Genomic DNA, 24,281 nt, shown 5'->3' on the forward strand with positions numbered 1-24,281 from the left:
CTCTATGATTTCAGCATGGAAGGAGTTCATTGGAATTTCTGTGGATTTGGCATCCTCAGAATTCTTATGAGGAGGGAGACAGGTGACATTTCTCCACGTTTCCAAAGGGAAGGCTGAAGAACAGAGAGTTGAGTATCTTCCCCAGAATTGCATAGGGATAACGTTTACCCAATTGTTTCCAGACTTTCCCTTGAAGAAGTGATTCTTTTAGAAAAAGACCAATAAAAATGTGTATTGAAAATAAAAAGAAAATAGGAAAGAATGTACCAAGGGGCAGACATCTCCATGAAATCAAGGAGGCAGAAACATCTCTGGGCTGAAAGAAGAGGTGCTTACTAGCAGGCCTGGATTTCTTCTTGAAACTTAACTGTTCATTTTGAAGTAATTGTGGACTTACAAGAAGTTGCAAAGAAATGCACAGGGAAGTGTGGTGCACTTGTCACACAGCCTGCTCTAATGTTAATATCTTGTATAATTGTCTTACAATGCCAGGAAATTAACAGTGGTACAATCCACAAAACTTAATGCAGCCTTCTCCAGTTGTACACACACATATGTGTGCACACATGTAACCATCACCATAATTAAGATACGGAGCTATAAATCACAGCAAGTCTTCCCTTACAGCCACACATGTCCCTTATTCCCTGCACCCTTCCCTAAATCCTGACAACTACTAACCTTTCTGTCTCTACAATTTTATTTCAAGATTATCTACATAGAATCATATAATATATAACCTTTGTGACTGGCACTTTTACTGTATAATATCCTTGAAGTTCATCCAAGTGTTTACATACCTCACCAGTTCATTCCTTTTTATTGTTGAGTAATATTGTAATATTCTGTAGTATGGAGGTAACATAGTTTATTTAGCCATTCACTACCCACTGAAGCGCATTTTGGTGGCTTCCAGTTTTTTGATGTATGTATAAAGCCACCATGAACATTTGCATACAAATTTTTGTATAACTATGTGTTTTTATCTCTCAGGGATAGATGCTCAAGGGTACAACGGCTGAGTTCTGTGAGAAGTCCACTTTTAAGCTTTAAAAGCAACTGCCAAACCGTTTTCTAGAGTGAGTGTACCATTTACGTTCCCGCCAACAATGTTTGAGTGATAGTTTCTCCATATCCTTGTCGGCATTGGGTGTTATCATTACGTTCTACTTTAGCCATTATAATAGGGCTGATGTCTTTATGCTGTTAATTCGCATCTCCCTAATGTTTAATGATGATGAACATCTTATTATGTGCTTATTTGCCATCTCTCTATCCTTTTGATGAAATATCTGTTCATGTCCTTTGTGCATTTCCCAACTGGATTCTGTTGTTGTTGTTGTTGTTGTTGTTGTTGTCGTTGTTGTTATTGTTACTGTGGTGTTTTGAGAGTTTTTTTTATGTATTCTATATATGAAAGTCCTTTGTTGGATATATTACTTTAAATATATTTTCTTCCAAAGTTATCTTTTCATCTCCTTTCCAGGGTTTTTCTCGTAGTAAAGGTTTTAAAATTTGATGATGTCCAATTTTTCCATTTTTCCTATTTGAACCTTATTTTCAAAAAGCCATAAGGACAACGTCATCCACAAGGGAATGTTTCCATGTGAAAATCACAGTTCCGTGAAGATGTTTCATAATTGCAACAGGGTGAGGAATGGCAATTGCAATTCCACTGACATTTATTAAGCATCTATTGTGTACCAGATACTGCTCTGTGTACTCAGCAAAGGGGCAGTTCACATAGAGCACCTTCAGATGAGGAGAGATAATGAACGTAACAAAAAAGTTACATAGTAGGTAAGAGGGTTCTCAGGGCTGTGGGAAGAAAAAAAGGAGCAAAGGGTGCAGCGTGCTGGGGGGGGGGGGGTGGGGAATGTGTGCAGTGTGAAGAGTCCCGGAGGCTTGGGGTGTCTGGATGGCTCAGTTGGTTAAGCATCTGACTCTTGGTTTCTGCTCAGGTCACGATTGAGCTCTGCATGGGCTGTATGCAGCAGGGAGCCTGCTTGGGATTCTTTCTCTCCCTGTCTCTCTGTCCCGCCCCCACTTGTGCTGTCTCTGTCTCTCTCAAAATAAATAAATAAACTTAAAAAAAAAAAAAAAAAAGAGTGCAGGAGGCTTTGCTGCAAAGGTGCAACTTAAGCCGACCTGACGGAGAAGGAGTTGATCAAGCGGATGTCTGGATGGAGGGGACTGAGGGAGCAAAAAGACCCTGAGGTGGGGGCACCTGGAGTGCTCATGGAATAGTAAGAAGGTTGGTGTTTGGAGCAGAGCAGAGTGGGAAGAGGGAGAAGAGGGGTGAGGGGCAGATCATGCAGGGCTTAGAGGCCATTGGGAGGACTTCACTCTGAGTGCAGAAGCTGTGGCGGGGTGTGGAGCAGTGGGGTGCAAAGACCTGACTTGATTTAACAGGATCTCTGCTTGCTGTGCTGAGAACAGTTGGAAGGAGGCAAGAGCAGAACCAGGGAGAAGTGTAGGAGGTGACCGCAGGGATCCAGGACAGAGCTGATGGTGGCTTCCAGCAGGTGACAGCAGGAGAGACAGTAAGAAGTGGTGGGGCTTTGGACATATTTGAAGGCAAATCCAATGGCACTTTCTGATGAATTGGATGTGAAAGAACGAGGGAGAAGGAAGGTTCTTCAAGGTTCAAGTTAGAATATCAGATAAATGTGACCCAGAATATAGGATGAGAACAGAAAGTTAATGAGAGAGAAAGAGAAAAGAAGACGGAAAGAGTCAACAAAAAATGTCAGGTCGGCCTTTGTGGTGGGGTGGGGGGTGAGGGAGCAATTTGATGCTGTTCATAAAAAATTTTAAATGTATAAATGCTTTGTTCCAAAGATTTTTCATTTTTAGGAATTTATCCTTCAGAGAAACTTGCTCATTCATGTGCACCATCATGGGTAAAGGGATTTCACCCCAGATCTGTAATAGTGAAAGGCTGAAACAACCCAAATACCTACCTGTAGGGGAATGGATTATATACCACAGTCCATCCAAACTGTAACTTCTACAGTAAACCAAGGGACATACCTACATAAAGCTGTCCAAGGTCTATTGTTAAATGAAAAAAAAAAAAAAAAAAGCAAGTGGCAGAATGATATATGAAGCGGGAAAAGAAAATGCTCTATATGCACACTTATATATCTGCATATATGTAAATACACAGGAATAGGTCTGGAATAGTATGTAGGAAACTTTTGAAAGGAGCAATGAGTGAGTTTGTTCTCTTTATATGTTTAATTAGACATTTAATATTCTAATTAAACACAGTTAAAAAGATTGAATTTTAGGGGCACCTGGGTGGCTCAGTCAGTTAAGTGTCCGACTTTAGCTCAGGTCATGATCTCATGGCTTGTGAGTTCGAGCCCCACATTGGGCTCTGTGCTGAGCCTGGAGCCTGCTTCAGATTCTGTGTCTCCTTCTCTTTCTGCCCTACCCTGCTCGTGTGCTCTCTCTCTCAAAAAATGAATAAACATTAAAAAAAAATTTTTTTTAAAGATATTTAAAAAAAAGATTGAATTTTATACAATGATTTTTTTTTTAAAGTAGAACAGAAGGATTTATTTCTTGTTAATAAATTAGATTCTTTACTATCTTCCTTGGAGGTCTCAGGAAACCCAGGCCCACAATCTGGGAAACACCTCTCTATCCTCTGTGGTTAGGGAATGTGTTGGGTTTAGCCAGAACAAGGGCCAGGCTCTGGGGCAGCTGAGACCACTCTATTGTAAAAGGCTCTAGAAGGGACCAGCTGTCGTTCATTTTGAGAGAGAAACCCAAACAGAATTAGTCTTATCCCCAAATCCTGGATCATTTTGTCACCTTCTGCCTTATGATGGGGGCAGCATAAAGTGGCAGAAAGAGAACAGACTTGGAATCCAAGGAGCTGGGCTCCAGTCTCAGCTACCACTTGCCCTGTGTCTCTGAGCTTGTTTCCTTGTCTGTGAAACCAGGGACAAGAGCTCTGGGTAAATGAGAGCTGTTGCTGGAAGTGTTTTGCGTGTAAAAGGCCACGAGGCTATGAGGGCTCTCAAGGGAGAAATGTGTGTCTGTTCCACTCCACGCTAGGGTGTGCTATGTTATTAGCAACTCTGGAAATATATTTTGAATACATGTAGTTGGTGCAATTCCATGAGGTGTTTTTTGCAGATGAATCCGACTGTTTTGTGAAATTATGTGGGTTTTTTAAATTGTAAGTTTATGTGAGAATGTTATTGCTGAATCCATTTAGGTTTCTTGTTTTCTTGCTATGAATTTCACTTTCACTTCATCCCCAGTGACTTTTGTTTGCAAGGACGCTCAAGGACAGAATGCTAGCAGTATAAGTTTGCCACCTATAGGTGGACATTTTCATTACAAGTATTTTCCCGTGACATAGATAATGGTCTTAAAACAAAAACAAAAACAAAAAACCGTGATGCACAAAACACTTCCATGACTTCTACTTCATGTGTTCTCTCCGTATATTTGCTTTCATCATTCCCATAAGCATTGGTATTAATTAGAATCACCAGCAATGATTTTTGTGACTACAAACCAGTCTAACTTGTGCTTTATGAAAATTTGTCTTAGGGGCACCTGAGTGGCTCACTTGGTTAAGCATCGGACTATTGGTTCTGGCTCAGGTCATGATCTCACAGTTTGTGAGTTTGAGCCCCGTGCTGGACTCCATGCTGATGGTCTAGAGCCTGCTTGGGATTCTCTCTCTCTCTGCCCCTCCCCAGCTCTCTCTCTCTCTCAAAATAAATCCATAAACTTAAAATTTTTTTAAATAATAAAAAAAGAAAATTTGTCTTAAATATTTCATTGTATTTTTTCCCATCTGATCAACATAGTTTGGATTTTTTAATATAAATGTTGTGTTTCTTTAGACCATTAAAATGGATTTAGATCACTCTGCCCCACTGCTTGTAATACAGGTAAAAGCATGGGTCTTTACAGTTATAAACCATCATACACAGATGTGAACAATGCTGGGCAGTAAAGGAAAGAATACAGGCCTTGTTTTGTGATATCTGAGCTCCACCTGATCATGGCCTGATCTCTGATCGTCAATTTCTACATCAATGAATGAAGTGATTGGACCAGATTTTCTATGCAGCTTCTTCTAGTCTAATAAGCTAGACTTTATGAGCTAAATGTAGTCATAACAGCAATATTGAACATTTATGAAGGCCTATATGACCTGTCAGGCCCAGGGCTACAGCACTATCTCATTTGACCTGCGTGACAAACCTGTGAAATAGATGCCACTATTACAAGTCAGAAAACAGAGACTTGGAAAAATTAAATGACTTGCCCCAAAGTACAAGGAAGTTAGTGCTACTAACATGGACAACCTGACTTCCTAAGCCCACCGTGCCTTTAGCCACTGTAATATATATCCAATAAAGTGTCCCCTTCCATGGAGCCCCTTTGGAAGTCTACCCATACATTCCAATAATGCCACCACTACTGTGTTTGGAGTACTGTTTTAGAAATAACAAACTATTCCAACAAACTGGTTGGGCTAATTTGGATCAGACAAGAAAAGTTGGCCTTGTTGATGTTTGGCCACCTTCAAAACAAGCAAGTGATTGAATCAACATTTCTTAGATCCATCCCCATCTGACATATTTGGAGCATCTAATTCTCCATATGGGATGGAGACAAGAGACACAAGCCCTGTAAGACAGCATGTGCTGTGTGGTAGAGATGGGGGAACCATCAGCGGGGGAGAAAGTGAGCTATCAACCAAGTCAAAGCATTGGCAGAGGAGGAGTGGAGCATGGGCAAGACAGGGTGCAGAATGTGGGAAAGGAGAAAGAGCTGGGGAACTGCAGGCCAATTTAACCAGAGAGGCTGGTTTGTCTCTGGAGTCAGTGAGAAGGAATGTTGAAGTGTGTGGGGCCTAGTGGAGAAGGGCATTTTGTACAATAAGTAGGCAGGAGCTGCTCAGTGCAAGGCCTGAGCAGCTTGGAAGGCCTTGCCTGTCTCACCTTTGACCAGCAACCTCTCTAGTTGATACCTTTTGCTCCCAAGGCATCAGCTACTACCCCATTCCCATGGCTATCAACATTTCTTTCTGGACTTGAGACCTCCAGATACTCCAGATCTGTATCCACATTGTGTACAGACACATACACCTAGTGGTTGTTTACTTTAGGGGCCTCAGACTTGGCATGTGCCCACAAAATGTATCGGTCCCTCCTGGGTTTCCCACTTAAGTTCATGGCCTCAACATGTTTGAAGCCAACTGGGTCAACCTCTAAAGGACATAATCAGATCTCCCCTCTTCTTCCTTTGCTGGATACCACCAGTCACCTCTCACAGGTGCGTCTTCCCCAAGTAGAGTAAACAGGAGTTAGGGGTCAGAAACGCTTGAGTCCAAATCCTGACTCTATTATTATCAGCTGTGAGGCCTTGACCAAGACCCATAATCTAACTGATCCTCATTTTCAACATGTGTAAAATGGGTAAATGAGATAATGTATGTAAGAGAAACTCAGGGTCTGATGTGAATCAGAAGAATTACTAGGTTAATGTGCATCTTTGATGGTCAATAAATGTCCATTGGGTTGAAGGTTTCTGAACAATCTCATGGTAGCTGAATGCTTGGTTATTTTCTATTTGCAAATAGATCCCTCCCACAGATCCATTCTCTGACCTTTGAATTCTGCTCTGTGCCCAGGTACTGAATCTCTACAGAGTGCTCTAGGAGGAAGCTGGGCTCCCTCCAGTGTCTGGTTGAGTTCGACCAGCAGACAGTACTTGGGGAATGGAGAGAGAATGATTAGACTGTTTATGGTCTTTTCCTCATCCTGGCATGGCTTCTAAGTGGTCAGATTTCTCTATGCCCCCGCTCTGGGGGGGTGGGGGGGAGAGCAGCCCCTCTTCTAAATCTGTAGCTTTTATGAGATTAGAGACCATCTCTCTCTCTCCCTTTGCCCTTGCAGATCTGAAGGTGGTAAGGGCTTCTTATTCTTGTTAGTTGCAAAGTGCTTCATCATGTTTTGGTGGTCCCTATAACCCTGTTCTAATTCTGCACATTCCCTTCGTTAAATTCTTGTCAGCAAACCCTGAGCGTGCCCATCTGTTTCTGTAAGAGTCTGCCTGAGTCAAGGTGTACATGGCCTTTTGGAACAAACAATCTGGCACTGGCCCTCAGGGTGGATAGAGAGATGGAATCCCTCCGAAGAGAAAATATAGTTGAGAAACTGGGCTGGAAGAGACAGTGAAGGAAAGGTGGGAAGGAATGGCAGGTGGAAATATACTCTCCTCTTCTGTGAGGAGTGCCTACCTGTTCTACTGGCTATATTGTGGAAATGACGTGTATGTTCATTGTCTGCTTCAGAAGCCAATGCCACTTTTAGAATTGGGGAATTGAAAATAAATCTGAGGAACTGAGCATCTAATGGGAAACCTAGAGCCAATGAAGCCCTAATCCTGTATTGTCTGCTCTGGCTCTGCCTCAGGTCTAGTTGCAGTTGATGCTGTATTTAATTGGGACTACATAAGTTTTCGTTTCTCTCCCAACAAAATCAAATACATACCCTCCATATTCCCATAGCAGTTCATAGACACCCAAATTTAGGACTGACTGTGTTGACTTTGAGGGCAGCTGGGTTTGGTTTTAATCCCCCAGTCTCCAATTCAGAGCCTGCTCACCCTGCCCTGTTGGGTGCCTGGGTTGGGGAGTTGCCTGTGATGGGTGTGGGTGAAAGTAAAGGATAATGAATTCTAAGCTGTGGCAGGGCTCCTGTCCCTGACCAGGGGCAGGGACCAGAGATGGCTTTGAAGTGAATGGTTTGTGGGGGTGGGGGAGGAGGAGCTATAGAAGGAAGTGGTAAATGGTGTAGCTGGGCGTGCACCTCCCAGTGCACCTGGGAGGAGGGCAAGACTAGCTTTCTTACCCAAACTGCTCTATGCTTCTTAGTCCTTCACATAATCCTGGTTCTGTAGGGGTAAACAATAAGTGTTACATTGGTAAATACAGGACATATTCATGCTATCGGATTGGCCAATATTTTCAAAGAGAGACATTGGAATATTTTATTCATCTAAACACAGATGTACAGTTTTGAGTTTTGTCTTCTTGTCTCTTTTAGGGATCGTTAAGGATAATTGACAGCATACACTTTGAGTTGGGCAGGATCTATGATGAGTTTCACACTGAGTTTCCATAGGGCCTAAAGCACAGTAGGTACAAAATTCTTGTGAAGTGGCTTGATCTGGGCAGCCTGGAAAATTAGACGAGTCTGTCAATGCCTAGAACTCTCCACGTCCCACCAAAGATGCCACCCTATACCAGTCACCTTTCCGATCACAAATTTGAGATTTGGTTTAAATGAGACTTTCCTAAGTGAAGCATGCTTTGCAGTCTGTTCCCTTTTCTCTGGCTTCACTTTGCCTTCATCCTCCCCTGCGTCACCATGGCAGGAGCAGAGCTGTCCCTGGAATACGTGCAGGCAGAGGGGGAGCTGCAGGTCTGGCCATGGATTTTCTCCTTTGTGTTTGCTCTGGCTCTCCACTCTGCATTTCAGGACTAGGAAATGCATTGTAAAGACTACCCTAATCGATTCCTGGATTAAAAAGGATGGCCTGAGAATGCTGTGATAATCACAAGAGGAGGGAAAGACCCTGCCCCAAGTAAAGGCTTTCCTTTTTGTTTTTCATGCTTGATCTTATGATCTTTGACTAGGCTCCTTTGAAAACAATGGCAGCCTCTTCAAAGGGGAGTATCAATCCCTTTGAATGGGCTAATTCTGCTCCAGGTTCCCGCCATCTATCCGCCCTTGACTAGCTCCAGGAGAAGTCAACAGGTGGTTGTCCAAATATAAATGAAAAGGCTTAACTCTAAAACATCACTGTCTGAGGGGATTTTTAAAAGACCTTACTCTGTGGTTTTGGCAGTGACCGTGGGTTTCTTTGCCAGCATACAGAGAAATTTGACCTGTGTCACTCAGGAGTTAGAGATTTTCATCACTACTGTCTCCACCTAAGATCTACTCACCCCTACTCTTCCCCAACAAACCAGCAAACTCAAATATAAAAAGTGAAGAGGATACAGGGAGACTGAGACAGAGAGAGACAGAGATAGAGAGACAGAGATAGACAGGGACAGAGGGGCTAAGAGAAGAAAGGAAAAGGAAGGACACAACAGTGCTTGGTAGGTCTATATTTTATTACCCGATTGAAGTCCCATTTCTATGTGTCAAAAACAAGGTATTTTGATGTGTGGGCGGAGTGGGAGGAGAGGTGTTTTACAAGCAGCTTTCTTTCAATAAAATTTGCTCTGTGCTGACAATACTGTGACAAATTATTAGAGTTATCTATACAAACAACGTCTATTTCAGCTAGTGCCAGCTTCTCAAGTGAGGATTGAGAAATAAAGCAACAGCGGGCAGAGGAGGGAAGGACCATAGGGTGTAACCTTCTAGTTTATCCTTGATTTTCCTTGGTACTTTCTCTTTCTTTACTTCTTAGGCAGCCAACCACCAGAGACAGGCCACATGATCCTGCAGGAAAATACTCCCAGCAAACCTGTTTTCCAAAGCAGATTCTGTGCGTTTCAGAATGGCAGCAAATTTGTCAGTAGAATGACCATACAGAAACATTATTTTGAACTTAGGAATTCAATTTAGAATGTAACTTTGTATCCTTCATCTTCCTGAGCAAATGATTCACTTGATACTAGTTAGAAGAATAAACTGTCTACACTTTCCATATTGATACACTATCCTGGGTGATGAGTAATTCCAAACAACCACTTAAAGGGGATAAATATGATGCCTTTTTCTAATCTAGAGGCACAAAACTTTGATCATATAAGTAAAAGAATATATACATCAGAGCTCACTTTACATATACGACATTAATAACTAAGTTATGAATCAAATAAAAATCCCCAGGTAAACATCAACAGCGAAGGTAAGTACTCACATTAATAGTAGACCAGTGTGGAGTGCTTCATCCTACTTCTTGTCCAGGGGAGAGAAAACCTGGACAACCCCGACCACATCCCAAAATATCAGGCTGGGTCAGTGAGTGGAACACCCACCATCAGGAGCTGCCATCTGAAAGACTCTTTGTGGGCCGTCTCTGTGCCTCTTAGAGTTTTCTAAGATGCCTGAGGCTCCTCCTCCAAGCACTTTCCTCCGATATGGCCCGAGGGAACACACACCCTGTTCCAGCCTGATGCCAACTTTAGATGGGCTTGTGACAGCTGACCTCTGTAGAGCAGGCACCCCTGGTAGCCTGGGTGACTCCACTGTGTTCCCAAACACCAGGATCCCATCTCAGCCTGCTGTGGCTGGAGTCTGGGTGTTCTATGGAACAGGAAAGATGCCCACCTGCTTTCTTTTTAGTTGGATGAAAGGGGCAGCGTGGACCACAGCGGGGGTACAGATGCCACACATGAATCTACGGAGGTCAATGTTTCTCTTCCCATAGGCACCAATGATTAGCTTTTTCCAGCATATGGACAAAGCGCCATAGGAACAGAGCAAAAGGCATTTACAAACACTGTGGTTGTAGAAAGATTTTGTTCCTCAGCGCTTGCGATGGGGTGGCACAGATTAGCACTCGATAACCTTGATGGGCGTGCACTTTTGAAACAGGTAAATGTCTCCCAATGAACTTTTACATTAGAGAGGAGAGAAGGCCTGGCTAGTTCCCACGTGCTACTGACATCAGAAACGTGGTAAAGCTGCAACTTAGCACTAAACCTTAACAGTCTATGAATGCCAGAAAACATTGAGAATGAAAGAATAAGTCTATCGAGAAAATCCTCAGTGGCCTTTCTACTAGCTAATTAGTTGTGTGGGTTCTAAGAGGACAATTTTCTACATCAGAAATTAAAAAAAATGACTGATCGCTGGTGGAAGGGGAAATAGGATCCTCAAGTTGTAAATGTCTAATTAAAATGTGGGGTGAAAACCTATGATATCTGTCTTTCTCTATGTGGAACTTGAGAAACTTAACAGAAGACCATGGGGGAAGGGAAGGGGAAAAATAGTTTCAGAGAGGGAGGCAAACCATAGAGACTCTTAAATACAGAGAACAAACTGAGGGTTGATGGGAGTTGGAGGGAGAGGGGGAAATGGGTGATGAGCACTGAGGAGGGCACTTGTTGGATGAGCACTGGGTGTTGTATATAAGCGATGAATCATGGGAATCTACCCCCAAAGCCAAGAGCACACTGTATACACTGTATGTTAGCTAACTTGACAATAAATTATATTAAATAAATAAATAAATAAATAAATAAATAAAATATGGGGTCGCTTGGATGGCTCAGTCTGTAGAGCATGCAACTCTTGATCTTGGGGTTGTGAGTTCGAGCCCCACAATGGGTGTAGAGATTCTTTAAACAATAAAGTCTTAAAAAATATACTTTGTGAAAAGCAGCTAGCAAAAACTGAATACTGCAATTTAGGTTCGAAAAGGAAAAAGAATGACTTTCATATAGCTGAGTGAATATCCATCTTGGGAAGGCAAACTCCTATTCCAACAGGCTACTATCATGTAAAACAGCTTTCAAATGACTCTTTGGGAACTGGTTTCAAAGTCATTACTCTTGAATCATAATCTCATCTTTTTTTTTTTTTTTTTTTTTTGAACAAAGCTGTCTTTACCTAGAGTGATTGGGTTAATTTTTGGTCATTTCCAAAAATCAAATTCTCTCTCAAAGAACAAATGTTTGCCACCACTGAGGAGAAAGTTACCTCATGTTCTGAAGGGAATTCTGAAAGGGTGTTTCAAAAACTTGTGGGCAATAATACTGCATTGTTGAAATAAGCACAGTCTACCGAGATGATTACTTTGAAGGAACTAATATCTATTCAAGTGCTATTTTGGGTATTAGCTAAACTTCAGATTGCTCTATACCCAGTCCTTGCAAATTTGAGTATTTATATAACCAAATTCATGAAAGACATTTTTAACCAAAGAAAGGTTGTTGAATTTTTTTTACAATTTCTTGTAAGATGTAAGAAGAGAAGACAAATTTTTTCTCTTCCCCTTTAAAACACACTGGTGTATTAAAGACTGTTTTTATGTTCTTAGTGTTTTTGAAAAGACCCTTACATCACCTGCCATCTCTGTAAATACTGGCTAAGAAAACCCATTCATGTTTTTCATTCTTTCTATTTCCCAATTATCCACAACCTATTGCAATCTTTGCTCTCTAAATTTTAGAGATTTTAACTGATTTTAATTTTCCTGAGATTCCTTTCTTTCTTGGGTGGTAGTTCTGAAGCAGCCAGGACACTGTGGCCCATTTAGGGCCAAAAAAAAAAAAAAAAAAGATAACAAACCCTAAAGGAATTTAAGGCAAGTCTGAAGTCCTATGAGATTCTATTAATTCTATTTTCAAGATATCTTCTGCTAAAATTTCCCAGATACCTATTAGCTATAATAATATGAAAGCATAAGTGGCCTAAGCTCAAAATCATTCTTTCCTCTTCCTCTCCCTACACTTCCCCCCGTTGTCTTGTGTCTGAAAGTCACATTGACATCTCTGGAACCATTGGAAAATTTTCAAAGCCCCAAAGTTTTCCAAAGTGCTGACTTAGGAAGCTGGATTGCTTGGTGTGCATTTATAGAACTTTTCCACAGGTTTCCTATTCATGTGATGAAGCAATCAATATGGATAAAGTTATTGTATAAACTCTGATCCTTGCCTCATTATGAAATCGCCACCTCAGCTACACACAGATCAAGCACACCTGGGACCTCACAGGGTATTTGGAGGGGAGGAGGTGGGGTGGAATGGGAGGTGAGTGGTGGTGGTTTCATTGAAATAAAGAGCTTTCATCTCTCAAGGGCTTTACACAATCTCTTTAGAAGCCACTGGGGAAACAAAGCTATCCTCCTTGACAGGGCGGTGATTTGATAGGATTCGAGTCAGAGAGGAGATTTCTGCCCAGGGTCGTCTTGGTTGCCCTATCCTCTACCCCAGACTCACTCTCTGAGCCCCAAAGCACAGAAGACATGGACAGCCACTGTATTTAGTGCCAGCCAGCATTTTCCAGGGTCCACATTCCACATGGGAGCTTGAAGCAGCCAATCTTCAAGGTCAGTGTGCTTGGGTGGATAGTATGGCTGAGTTGGATGCTTTGGGGTCAGAGGTTCAAATCTTGCCCTCACCATATATTGGTTGCTTCTGACAACTTAGCTTCTTTGGGTGTTTTAACTGGCAGAATGGGGAGGAATGTCAAGTTGCTGACACTACTCGAAACAGAAGGGAAATAACCTGTGTGAGCACTCGCTTTATATCAATACACCCCCTGACATTGAATCCTCATGACATCTCTGAAATCATCATGCAGCTGGGAACCAAGATTCATTTAAGCCACACAGGTATTAAACAAGTACTGAAGACGTGGTTCGCTACCAGGCCAAGTCCTGTGCCTTTTCTGCTACCCCACAGTACTCAGTAAATGTTAATTTCTCTTCAAGAAGATTCCTTAAAGCTAGAGGAAATGGCAGGGCAATGGGAGAGCAGGAGGCTGGGGGATGGAGACAGACTCAGTAATGGTCTTTGGAAGGCACTGGTGCTTTGTAGGGACGTGCTGGCAAAGGAAAGATGTGTTTTCAAACCCATGTCCTTAATACCAGCCAAGGTCAACCTGAGAACAATTTGCAGTGGAAAATTACACCCGGCAAATTCAGCAGCCTGATCCTAATTAGGAGCTAACCTCTCTTATTAGGTGAACTTTTTCTTTATTCCTTCACTGTGGAGAATGGACTGTAATTTGTTAATGAAATAGCATGCTAATGTATGTCATCTTATAATTTGTGGATGATCAAGAGAAAATGTTCTTTCATTAGAAAAATAAGGCTTTTATTTCCCACTTTTCTTTTTTTATTCCTTCAAAATCATTAGTCCTTTAAGCATGTTCTTTTGGTCTTATAATAAAGGATTGGGGGAATGAGACCACCTACTTCTTCCAGAAACTTCTTTCACATCTACCCATTTGTTCAGTCTCATGGTTTTACAATTTCAATTCAGCTATTGTTTATTCAGATCCCAGAGGACACTGAATGACACTGTCTGAAGTGGAGGTTACAGCCTCAAAGAAACTTATGACCAAATGCAACCAAGGCAGATGCCCATGTAGACAAATGAGAGATAATAGGAGTAAAATTACCCTGGACAGTGCAGATTTATAACCCAGGCCAGATGCCATTCCTGGGGTCCCATTTGTTGCTCTGGGTTCTTTTATCTCATGGGGCCTCTGAGCAGGGCTGAATAAAAGTTACAGAAGTGCAGACCAGATGCCCTCCTTTCTCCTTCTCATGATGTCTCTCCTTGCTAGTCTACCACAGGCTGCTTATATTCTGGGTGTTGGCTCTTATTTTGGAGGTGGTTGGAATGATGCACTTCTCCTGACAGTGTTCTACCAATTGTACTAAGAGGCTAGTCCAGCCCAGGAAAACTCATGGACTTGCGTCAGGCACAGTAGCAGACTCGGGAGTAAAAGATGAAGAGGACATGGTGTCTGCCCTGGAGGTAGTGATTCTCCACTGGGCTGGATGGATCCACAGACACTTTCAGCATCACGGGCAGGCACAGCAACAGAGTGGAGCAGGGTGTGGACGGGGAAAGGGAGGGGAAGGGGCACCCCTTTGCCAGCTCAAGGGGATGCCTCCTGGCTGAGACATTAAGAAGGAGGGAGAGGGGCGCCTGGGTGGTGCAGTCGGTTAAGCGTCCGACTTCAGCCAGGTCACGATCTCGCGGTCCGTGAGTTCGAGCCCCGCGTCAGGCTCTGGGCTGATGGCTCGGAGCCTGGAGCCTGTTTCCGATTCTGTGTCTCCCTCTCTCTCTGCCCCTCCCCCGTTCATGCTCTGTCTCTCTCTGTCCCAAAAATAAATTAAAAACGTTGAAAAAAAAATTAAAAAAATAAATAAATAAATAAAAAAAAGAAGGAGGGAGAGGTCTTCCAGCATGGAGATCAGCTGAGCCAGGGTGTGGAGGTGAGGGCAGCATGAGGCAAAATGCAAGCATCGGATTTGAGGCAAGAGGCCACAGGCAATGAGATCTGGCAGTGGGTGCTGAGGGTCTGTAAACCCAGAGGGTACAGGGGAAGGTTTGTATAGTTTCCTAGGGCTGCCCTAACAAAGTACCAAGAGCTAGGTGATGTAGAGCAGAAGTCTCTTGCCTCACAGTTCCATTGGCTAGAAGTCTGGAATCCAGTTGTCCACAGGGCCATGCTCCCTCTGAAACCTATAGGGGAATGATCCTTTCTTGCTTCTCCCAGCTTCTGGAAGCCTCACATGTTCCTTGACTCCATTCTCTGCCTCCTTCTATGTATGGCATCCCTCCTGTGTCTCTTCATATTGTCTTCCCCCCGTATATGTCTATCTTTGTGTTCAAATTTCCATTTTAATGAGGACAACAGTCAAAATGATGTAGTTGATTTAACTTGATTACCTCTGTAAGGGCTCTATTTCCAAACATGGTTACATTCTAAGGTATTGAGGATTAGGACTTCAACATCTTTTGGGGGGAACACAATTCAGCCTATAATAGAAATGCAAGGAAAGAAATCACTTTGAGTTTTTTTTGAAGTACAAAAAGCACAAAAATAAAACCCCTACGCAGAAAATTCCTAAGTAAATCCCTAATTTCCAACCTAACTAAAATCCTGACTCTGCCCTTGTTCTAATCATCCATTAAGAAAGAATCATCCTTGGAGCGCCTGGGTGACTCAGTCAGTTAGGCGCCCGACTTAGGCTCGGGTCATGATCTAGCAATTCGTGAGTTTGAGTCTTGCATCGGGTTCTGTGCTGACAGCTCAGAGCCCAGAGCCTGCTTAGGATTCTGGGTCTCCCTCTCTCTCTGCCCCTCCCCCATTCATGCTCTGTCTCTTTGTTTCTCAAAAATAAATAAAAACATTAAAAAATATATTTAAAAAAAAGTAAGAATCATCCTTGTGATCATCCACTCAGGCTCATGGTTCTTTGTAGAAGAGTTGAGGGTCCCCGCTGTGCCATTTCTGCCTATTACAAATATTGCAGAGAACTGGTGCTGCCTTTTGAGGAGGGTTTCTTCACAGGCATGGATGGGAAATCACCCTGTTTCTCTCAAAGTTGTCCTTGACAGAGAGGTTTTTCCTTAACCCTCCATGAAACCCCTGTCTCCTCAGACACAAAGCTATTGAATCCGTTTGTAAAGGAAATACCAAGTGCAATCTTTGGGGTTTGTTTGTTTGAAGCAGGTTATAATTTTGAGTTCTCTTCCTTTATCAAACATTTTAAACCAACTATTTTCAATGGAAAAATACTGTGTAAGCACAAGGAAAAACAAAACAAAAAAACAATCAAATAGTATCAAGTACTAAACATTAAGCCACTCCTTCAGTCCCTTCCTCAGAAGTCACTACTCATAAATTCCTCGTGTAGCCTTCCAGAATTATTCTATGGAGAGCACTGAGTTTTTTTAGACAATACACATTTAGTCGGGGACATGTTGTTAAATAAACAACAGCCTAGGGTGGAGGCTGGGACATATTCTCTGGCAGGGTCTGTTAGATGTCAGGGACTTTTACCACTGAACCCACTGCCTGAAAAATACCTTTTATTTCCTAGATTTTGTTCTTACTTTGCTCTCTTTCAGATCATCTTTCCCACCACAGGAAGGCATTTGTCTGCCTAATGAACTGCAGGCAGGAAGCATATTCTGTAACCTCAATTTGTTCTGCTGACCTTCATTGGAGACGCCTCAACCGATCTCTTTAAGATGGTACAATGACCATACACAGATGGGTGCTCAAGAAGGCTCTATTAAGTTCACTTTCTTCTGTTAGTGTCATTGTCTATATCATATAGTTCTTTAATCTTTTTTTTTTTTTTAATTTTTTTTTTTTAACGTTTATTTATTTTTGAGACAGGGAGAGACAGCATGAATGGGGGAGGGTCAGAGAGAGAGGGAAACACAGAATCTGAAACAGGCTCCTGGCTCTGAGCTGTCAGCACAGAGCCTGACGCGGGGCTCGAACTCACGGACCACGAGATCATGACCTGAGCTGGAGTCAGATGTTTAACTGACTGAGCCACCCAGGCGCCCCAGTTCTTTAATCTTTTAATAAATTTTTAAAACATTTATTTATTCATTCTGAGAGAGAGCAGGGGAGAAGGGGCGGGGAGAGGGGTGGGGCAGAGAGAGAGATGGGGAGAGAGCAGGCTCCGTGCTGTGCTGCCAGCGCAGAACCTGACACAGGAGCCCAAACCCACAAACCATGAGATCATGACCTGAGCTGAAATTAAGAGTCAGACACTTAACCGACTGAACCACCCAGGTGCCCATACTGTATTATTTAAAGTTTGTATTTGTTCCACAGATATTTCTCAAGCACCTCTTATTATGAGGCTACCTGCTGTGCAGGTGAGGGTTCAAGGTGAACTAATGCCCCTGGAGAGAGGCTGATGAACTGGGGGTTAGGGAAACGAGGGAGGAGGCATCATTTAAGGCTGGATGGAAGAGACACAGGACTAGAACGCCACGAAAACCATCAGTGGCTGAGTTTTGTTGCCTCTTGTGTTCTGAAGCATCTGCATAGCTTGACTGTGGTTGAAGGTTTTGTTTAGCATGTCTTCTTCCGTTGATGCACACAAGATAAAATATATATATTCTGAGAGAGATACAGATTGCTTCTGAAATGACTCCAATAATGAAGGAATTTTATATGTGACCTTTTTTGAGTTTTTCTTGAATAAACCTTAAGTTGTGGTGAAACAGTAGCTCAAGCTTTTTGAAAAGTGTGGCATCCCTATATATAGATCACCCATTCAGTGTGCATTAAACAACAGCCACTCAAGGCAGTCCATCAGGGGGTGTTACTATATTTGCATCCCTCATCACATCTGGCTCTTCTCTACCTAGTGCTTTTAAGTCTTAATGGGGGAGTCTTAATACCTGCCCCCCCAACACAGTATGTTCCTATGGCTATAGCTAAAACTGGGAAGTAATAGTCTGCATGATTCTTTCATATCAGTATGTGATAAGAAATATAAATATGTTTAATACAAATAACCAAACCTGACTTAAAAAAGTGATACATTTGACCAAATATGCTGTAGGGGAGAAATAATTTTTAACGTCAGCTTTAAAAGTCTGAAAATCAAAAATAGAAGGGAATCTTTTAAGACTTTTGTCACACCATGAAGCATGCAGGCATGCTTGTTAATTCACGATGACATTTTAACCAGTCCTATTTTGGCAGGAGAGATAATGACAGGGCATATTCTCATTTCTTAGGAGGGTTACTACTTCAGCTTAACCCCTGAGGTGTAGGAAGAGTTACCTCTGGCCTGGCAGCTCCACCCAGAAGCCTCGGGTCAGAGCCCACTCTAACCAGGCTCAGCAGAGCAGTGAAAACGGGCTCCGCTTCATGAGTTTTTTCTTCAGGTGTCTCCTAGAGCATCCACCTGTGAAGAGGTCTCCCACTGAGGCACAAAAGAAGCATCCACTGGGAAATGCTGCAGTTACATCTAAGTGTAAAGAAAAGCAGAAAAGAAAAAAGCATGCTAACTTAGCTACTTTTGTACATAATCAGGAAATCATGAGATTCTGCTGTCCGTGTTCTTCAGTCTTGGCCTGGAATATGGTTTCGTGGCTGCCTTTGTTCCACAATTTCAACATTACCTACCTAGATATGTTTCTGTGGAGAAATCCATAGTTTCACCTTGGCAGATCAAATTTTGCCCTATGAATACACAAACGTGTCATGTTAGTCTAGGCAAATCATACATTCTTTGTGCCTAAGTTCTTTTGGTTCTTGAACTATAATCTTTAATTTGAATATAATTTAGCTATGTGCATGTTTATGACACTAAAGATAATCCAATGAGAATTAGGAAAAATATTTGTTGCAGCAGTTATTTGCAGTAGCACATATTAAGAATATAAAATCCCATCAACTTAAAAATCAATCAGTAAACTGTGACATATTCATACTGTATAATAAACTATGTCAACCTGGATAACTCGCAAAAACAACATAGAGTCTTTTTATCACTTAATCTTGGTAGTGATATCCCATCACTTATGCCATAAGCTGTTCATCAGAAATTAATCTTCAAGTCTGGTCAACATTCAAGGGGAGGCAATTGCCCAGAGTGTGAATACCAGGAGGCAGGGATTATTGGGGGCCATCTTGGAGGCTCCCTACAACAGCTGCTATATATTTTTAGGTATATGTGAAAATCACGTAAAAGCATGAACAAAATTATGTGGTTATATCAGTAATAGTATAAAAAGATGTACAGGAAAGGTAATAACTAACTCTGGGATATAAGGGAAAAATAGGCTTGGGAAAAGGTGTACCAGGACATCAACTATACCTTTAGTTTTATTTCTTTTAAAAGGCATGGAAAATGTTATAACTCAAAAAATTCAAGTAACAGTGCAAGGATATCCATTATGTTAGTTTCTACATTTTTGATATCTAGAAACAAAGATTTCCAGATCCAGCATTTAATAGGTGTTTCAAATTTATGTTCTGTAGAATAAATTGGTAAAATGATCTGATAAATTTTCTATTTAGAATGTTTACTTTTGGCAATACAGTATTCTGACTGCATAGTGCATTGTCCTGAGCTTTTAGTAAACATTTTAAGTGTCATTTGGTTTTGTTGTAATTCTTCATCTTTGCTCCAAAATATTTGACTTTGTAAAAATAATGCCCTTTTTAAATTGTGGTAAAAAAACACAACACATAAATTTACCATCTTAACCATTTTTAAGCATACAGTTCAGGGGTATTAAATACATTCATACAGTTATGCAACCATCACCCCCATCCATCTCCTAAGTTTGTTTTATTTTATAAAACTGAAACTCTATACCTATTAACTCCTCACTACCCCGTTTCCCCAGCCCCTGGCTCTCACCCCTGTGCTTTCTGTCTCTATAAATTTGACTACTCTAGGTACCTCATATAAGTGGATTCATACAGTATTTGTGTTTTGTGACTGTCTTATTTAATTTTGTATTATGTCCTCAAAGTTCATCCCTGTTGTAACAGATGTCAGAATTTTCTCCCTTTTTAAGGCTGAATAATATTTTGTTATATGTACATAACACATTTTGCTTATCCATTCATCTGTTCATGGACATATGGGTTGCTCATGTTTTAGCTGTGAATGATGCTGCTGTGGACATGGGCGCACAAATATTTCTTGGAGACCCTACTTTCAATTCTTTTGGGTATACACCCAGAAGTGGAATTCCTGGATCAAATGGTAATTCTATTTTTATTATTTTGAGGTGCTTCCATACCATTTTCCCACTATTTTACATTCCCACAAATACTGCATTAGGGTCCCAATTTCTCCACATCCTCACCAACATTTGTTATTTTCTGTTATTTTCTTCTAATTGGTGTGAGGTGGTATCTCGTGGTTTTGATTTGCATTTCTCTAGTGATTAGTGATGTGGAGTATCTTTTCATGTGTTTATTGGCTACTTGTATATCTCTTTGGAGAAATGTTTGTTCCTTTGCCCACTTTTTGGATCAGGGTTTTGTTTTGTTTTGGTTGTTTTAGGAGTTCTCTACATTTTGTAGATATTGATCCCTTGCCAGATATATGGTTTGTAAATATTTTCTACCATCCTGTGGGTTGCCTTTTTATTCTGTTAATAGTGTCTTTTGATGCACAAGAATTTTTACTTTTCATGAAGTCCAATTTGTCTATTTTTTGTTTTGTTGCCTCTGCCTTTGGTGTCATATCCAAGAAATCATTGCCACATCCAATGCAAGACATTTGACTTTTAATTACAGTTGCCACTTCTCTTTCCCTCACTGTTCACCAGGGTGGAACAGATCTCATTTTTCTGTCTACTGAACTTATAAAACATGTATGTAATTACAGCTTGGGTGTACTTTCCATTTCCATTTTTCATTTTAACACCTCATCATTGTTACATTATCTTTATCTGATTTTATTAAAAACATTTCTGTTCTGAAGAATTTTCCCAGGTATTTTATTGCTGTAATTGGTATCATCTTCCTGAATCTCTTTTTAGCTGTTCTGTAGCATATTAAAGGGATGTATTTCTGTTCTGATTGCTGATTCATGGATTTGTTGGAATGCACAAGCAGATTGCATCTCTGTGAACAGTTAGTTATTTTAAATATGTCAGAATTGTCCCTAGAAGATTTCCTAAATAAAAGCTGATTCCAATCAATTTACTTAAATTCATTCTGAATTACCTCAGACTCTGTCTTTAACACATTCAATATTTATGCAATGCATCCTCATGAGTGTTTCAAATATATTGTTTGGGGATAGGATGAAGCATCCAAAAATAATTAACACAGTGGCAAAGATAACGAAATGACAAAACTGGAATAGAAGATGCAAATGTACAACCATTTTTAGCACGAAAAGCAACAATCGAGAGTAAATCTTTTTGGGCTGAAGAGCTGCATACAGCAGCAGGACCAATGCTTATGAGATGCAGCTTTTTGTTAGATGGACAGGAGCCAGGATCATCACTGTGGTACATTATATGATCTGGGTACCGTTATGTTTCTATAATTGATTGGAATTGTCCACGGAGAATGTTCTTTGCTGCAATCCAAGGATTTCTTCAATGTTTCAGTTTCTCCAAAGGCCACTTGAAGGGTAATGTGTTTTTAGAGGAATGCATTTTTCTAAAGTATCAGAAAATAAGATTGAGGTTTTACTAAGATGTCCATATTATTCTGATGGCTCCTGCTACAAACAGCACTATTGGAAGCCAGTGGCATATTTTTTTCCTCTTATTTTTGGCTAGAATTAGGTTTCAGAAGTTGGATAAAATGGTGTAAAAATAGTTACTTCTGAAAGAAGAACCAAATATTTGCTTTTAAAGGGAAAGGGTTTAGGTTTTTACTGAATACACTCAAATTGATTTTCACGCTTTTACAAGCATGGGAGCAACACAACTCCCAGGGAAACTGGACAGAGTAGGTATTGCTTTGCAATGTTAGGAAAAGTACACAGATGCTATTAAGGGAGTTTTAAAACTTGCTTTAAAATGTCTTTCATTCTGGGTGCCACATACCTTGCACCCAAATACTTGGTGAAAGTGTGAGGAGCTCCCACACCGTTGTTCTCAAAACCTGTTCTATTTCCAGAATAGTCCCTGTTTCTGCTGACTTGGACATCGGAAATGGCCCTTGGGAAGACTATGAAAGGGTGATGTTTATCCTCAGAAACCAGAAGGGGTAGAAATGAGGCAGTCGGACCTCTCTTCCATTCGGTGGGGCCTCCATGTACCATTCACTACCCCACCAAAGCATGTCCCCAGAAACTATTTTCAGAAAAGGCCCACTGTAGGAATCCTCATTCCCATGTACGCTGAGCTACAGCTGAAATTGCTCATGCATTTGTATTTGTGGAGGTGGAAATACTGTAGCACAAAGGAATGAAACACAAGTGAATCCCTCTCTGAGCACAAAGATTTTATTGTTTTTGGTGGGGTAATAGCAATGGTGGGGTGGGCTCTTAGTCATAAAATTTATCCTGAGGATGAGTTTGTTTACAATTTATCACCTTAGGCTTTCATTTACCTTTTATTTACTCTTGACAGCTGTTTATCATTTTCTAAGCATTTTCATGTAAAAGATTAAATGAAATTGACAAAACACTTGCTGTACCAGACACTGTGTATACAACAATGAATGAAGCTCACTGCCCTTATCACAATGGAGCCAAATACTATGAGAGGAAGTGCAGGCAGGTATCATCTCTGTTTTGTAGGTGACAAATGGAAAAAGAAGAGTTGATGGAATACATTGTCCTAAATCTTCTAATATATGCTTGGATCACCAAACACAACACAGGGGCAAGGTAGTATTACAGAAACATAATTAAAACAACAACAACAACAACAACAAAAAACTCAAAACCAAAAACCAAAAAACCCAAACCACTTCTCTTGATACTGCAAGCCTAGCTTTTCTTTCCACTCCATACCTATTCCTTCTAGACCCTTGGTAAAACTGTGCTGTAATGGGAAATAGAGCCTATTTTCTGATAATAGCCAGCTGAAGTAACACATGTAAAGATGCACATTCCTGATAGACCACCTATTTGTTTTGGTATTGTAACTGACAAGCTTATTTAAAAGCTTAATTGAAGTCACTGGCTTTCTTCGTTAGAATGACTGTTAGACACCCTTTGTAGTATCAATTTCAGATTTTTGAAGAGGTATGCAATGATTTGTTTCCAGTGTGATCTGGAGTTTGGTGGAGAGACAACTATAATGTTGGAGTAGATAACGTTTGATTAATGAAGGTCTCTGACAGTAGCCTGCTTATTCATTATTTTATAATTGTGTTGTGAGAGTTTCCCCCCACCCCAATCCAAACTTCCTCTTCTGTACTTTACACCCATTTTATTTTTTTGCTGGTTCACCATGGTTAGTACATTTTTTTTTTTAATAACCCTTGCATCAATTTGACTAAAAAGCAGACACAAACCTAGACTTAGACATCCAAAAAAGATTTTTCCCTTTAGACCATTACTTTTAGAAAATATGCACCAATTCTGATGTGTTGCCATGAAGAACATTTTTGGAATCTCCCTTTTCTGATGGTCTTTGGTGTCGATTTACAAGCCATGAAAAAGGCAGTTTCATTTTTATGGCAGTCAGCATTACTCAGTGTTAGCCTTTTCATTTGCAGGAATTATGTGGTTATTTCAGAAGCTCCATTTCCTCCTGAAAAGTGGGCACTTTTGAGGCCATTTGGAAATATGGGCCTGATTGGCTGTAGGGAGTTTGAGAACTGGCTCCAGATCAGTCCTCCACATCCTGCAAAGTGCAGTCTTCTGATTCCAAGGTGGAAACCTCGAGAATAAAATTCATCTTAGATCAGTCCTGCAACCCTCAAAACATTAAAAACTGCTTCCAATATGACTTGGAATCAAAGGGTGCAGTCATTCAAAGTAACTGTATTTGTTTTCAATGGATAGGCATGGTATCTATGTAGTTTAAGAAGTCCAAATAAAAGATAACAAGTAAGTGAACAAGGATTTGGAGATTCAAATAATTTTTAATGAGAGGGAGGTGCTGTGATTCTGCTCAACCAAAGATGGATTACAGTCCATCATCTTTTCCAGGATGTCTCTGTAATGAACTGGTTAATATTAATTCACAGATACAGCGTTACTCATGAAACTTTAAAAATATTTTCTGAATTACAGGCCAAATGAAGAGTAACAAGAAAAATGTAAGCATCCATTCAGATGTGGCTGGCTGTGTGTGCTTGACCTTGGGTAAGACTGGAAGCAACCTCTGAATAGTACTC

At 40.9% G+C, this 24,281-nt stretch overlaps 1 long non-coding RNA gene across 1 annotated transcript; it reads left to right on the forward strand.

The window, feature by feature from the left end:
• Positions 1–75: 75 nt before the first annotated feature.
• LOC122238696 lies at positions 76–24,249 on the forward strand. The gene is made up of 3 exons (XR_006217771.1): positions 76–127; positions 994–1,079; positions 24,178–24,249. It is a non-coding gene; the product is annotated as an uncharacterized LOC122238696 (long non-coding RNA).
• The last annotated feature ends 32 nt before the right edge of the window (positions 24,250–24,281 follow it).

Source organism: Panthera tigris, chromosome B2 (genome assembly GCF_018350195.1).
Source record: "Panthera tigris isolate Pti1 chromosome B2, P.tigris_Pti1_mat1.1, whole genome shotgun sequence".
In the NCBI taxonomy this organism is placed as follows: Eukaryota; Metazoa; Chordata; class Mammalia; order Carnivora; family Felidae; genus Panthera; species Panthera tigris.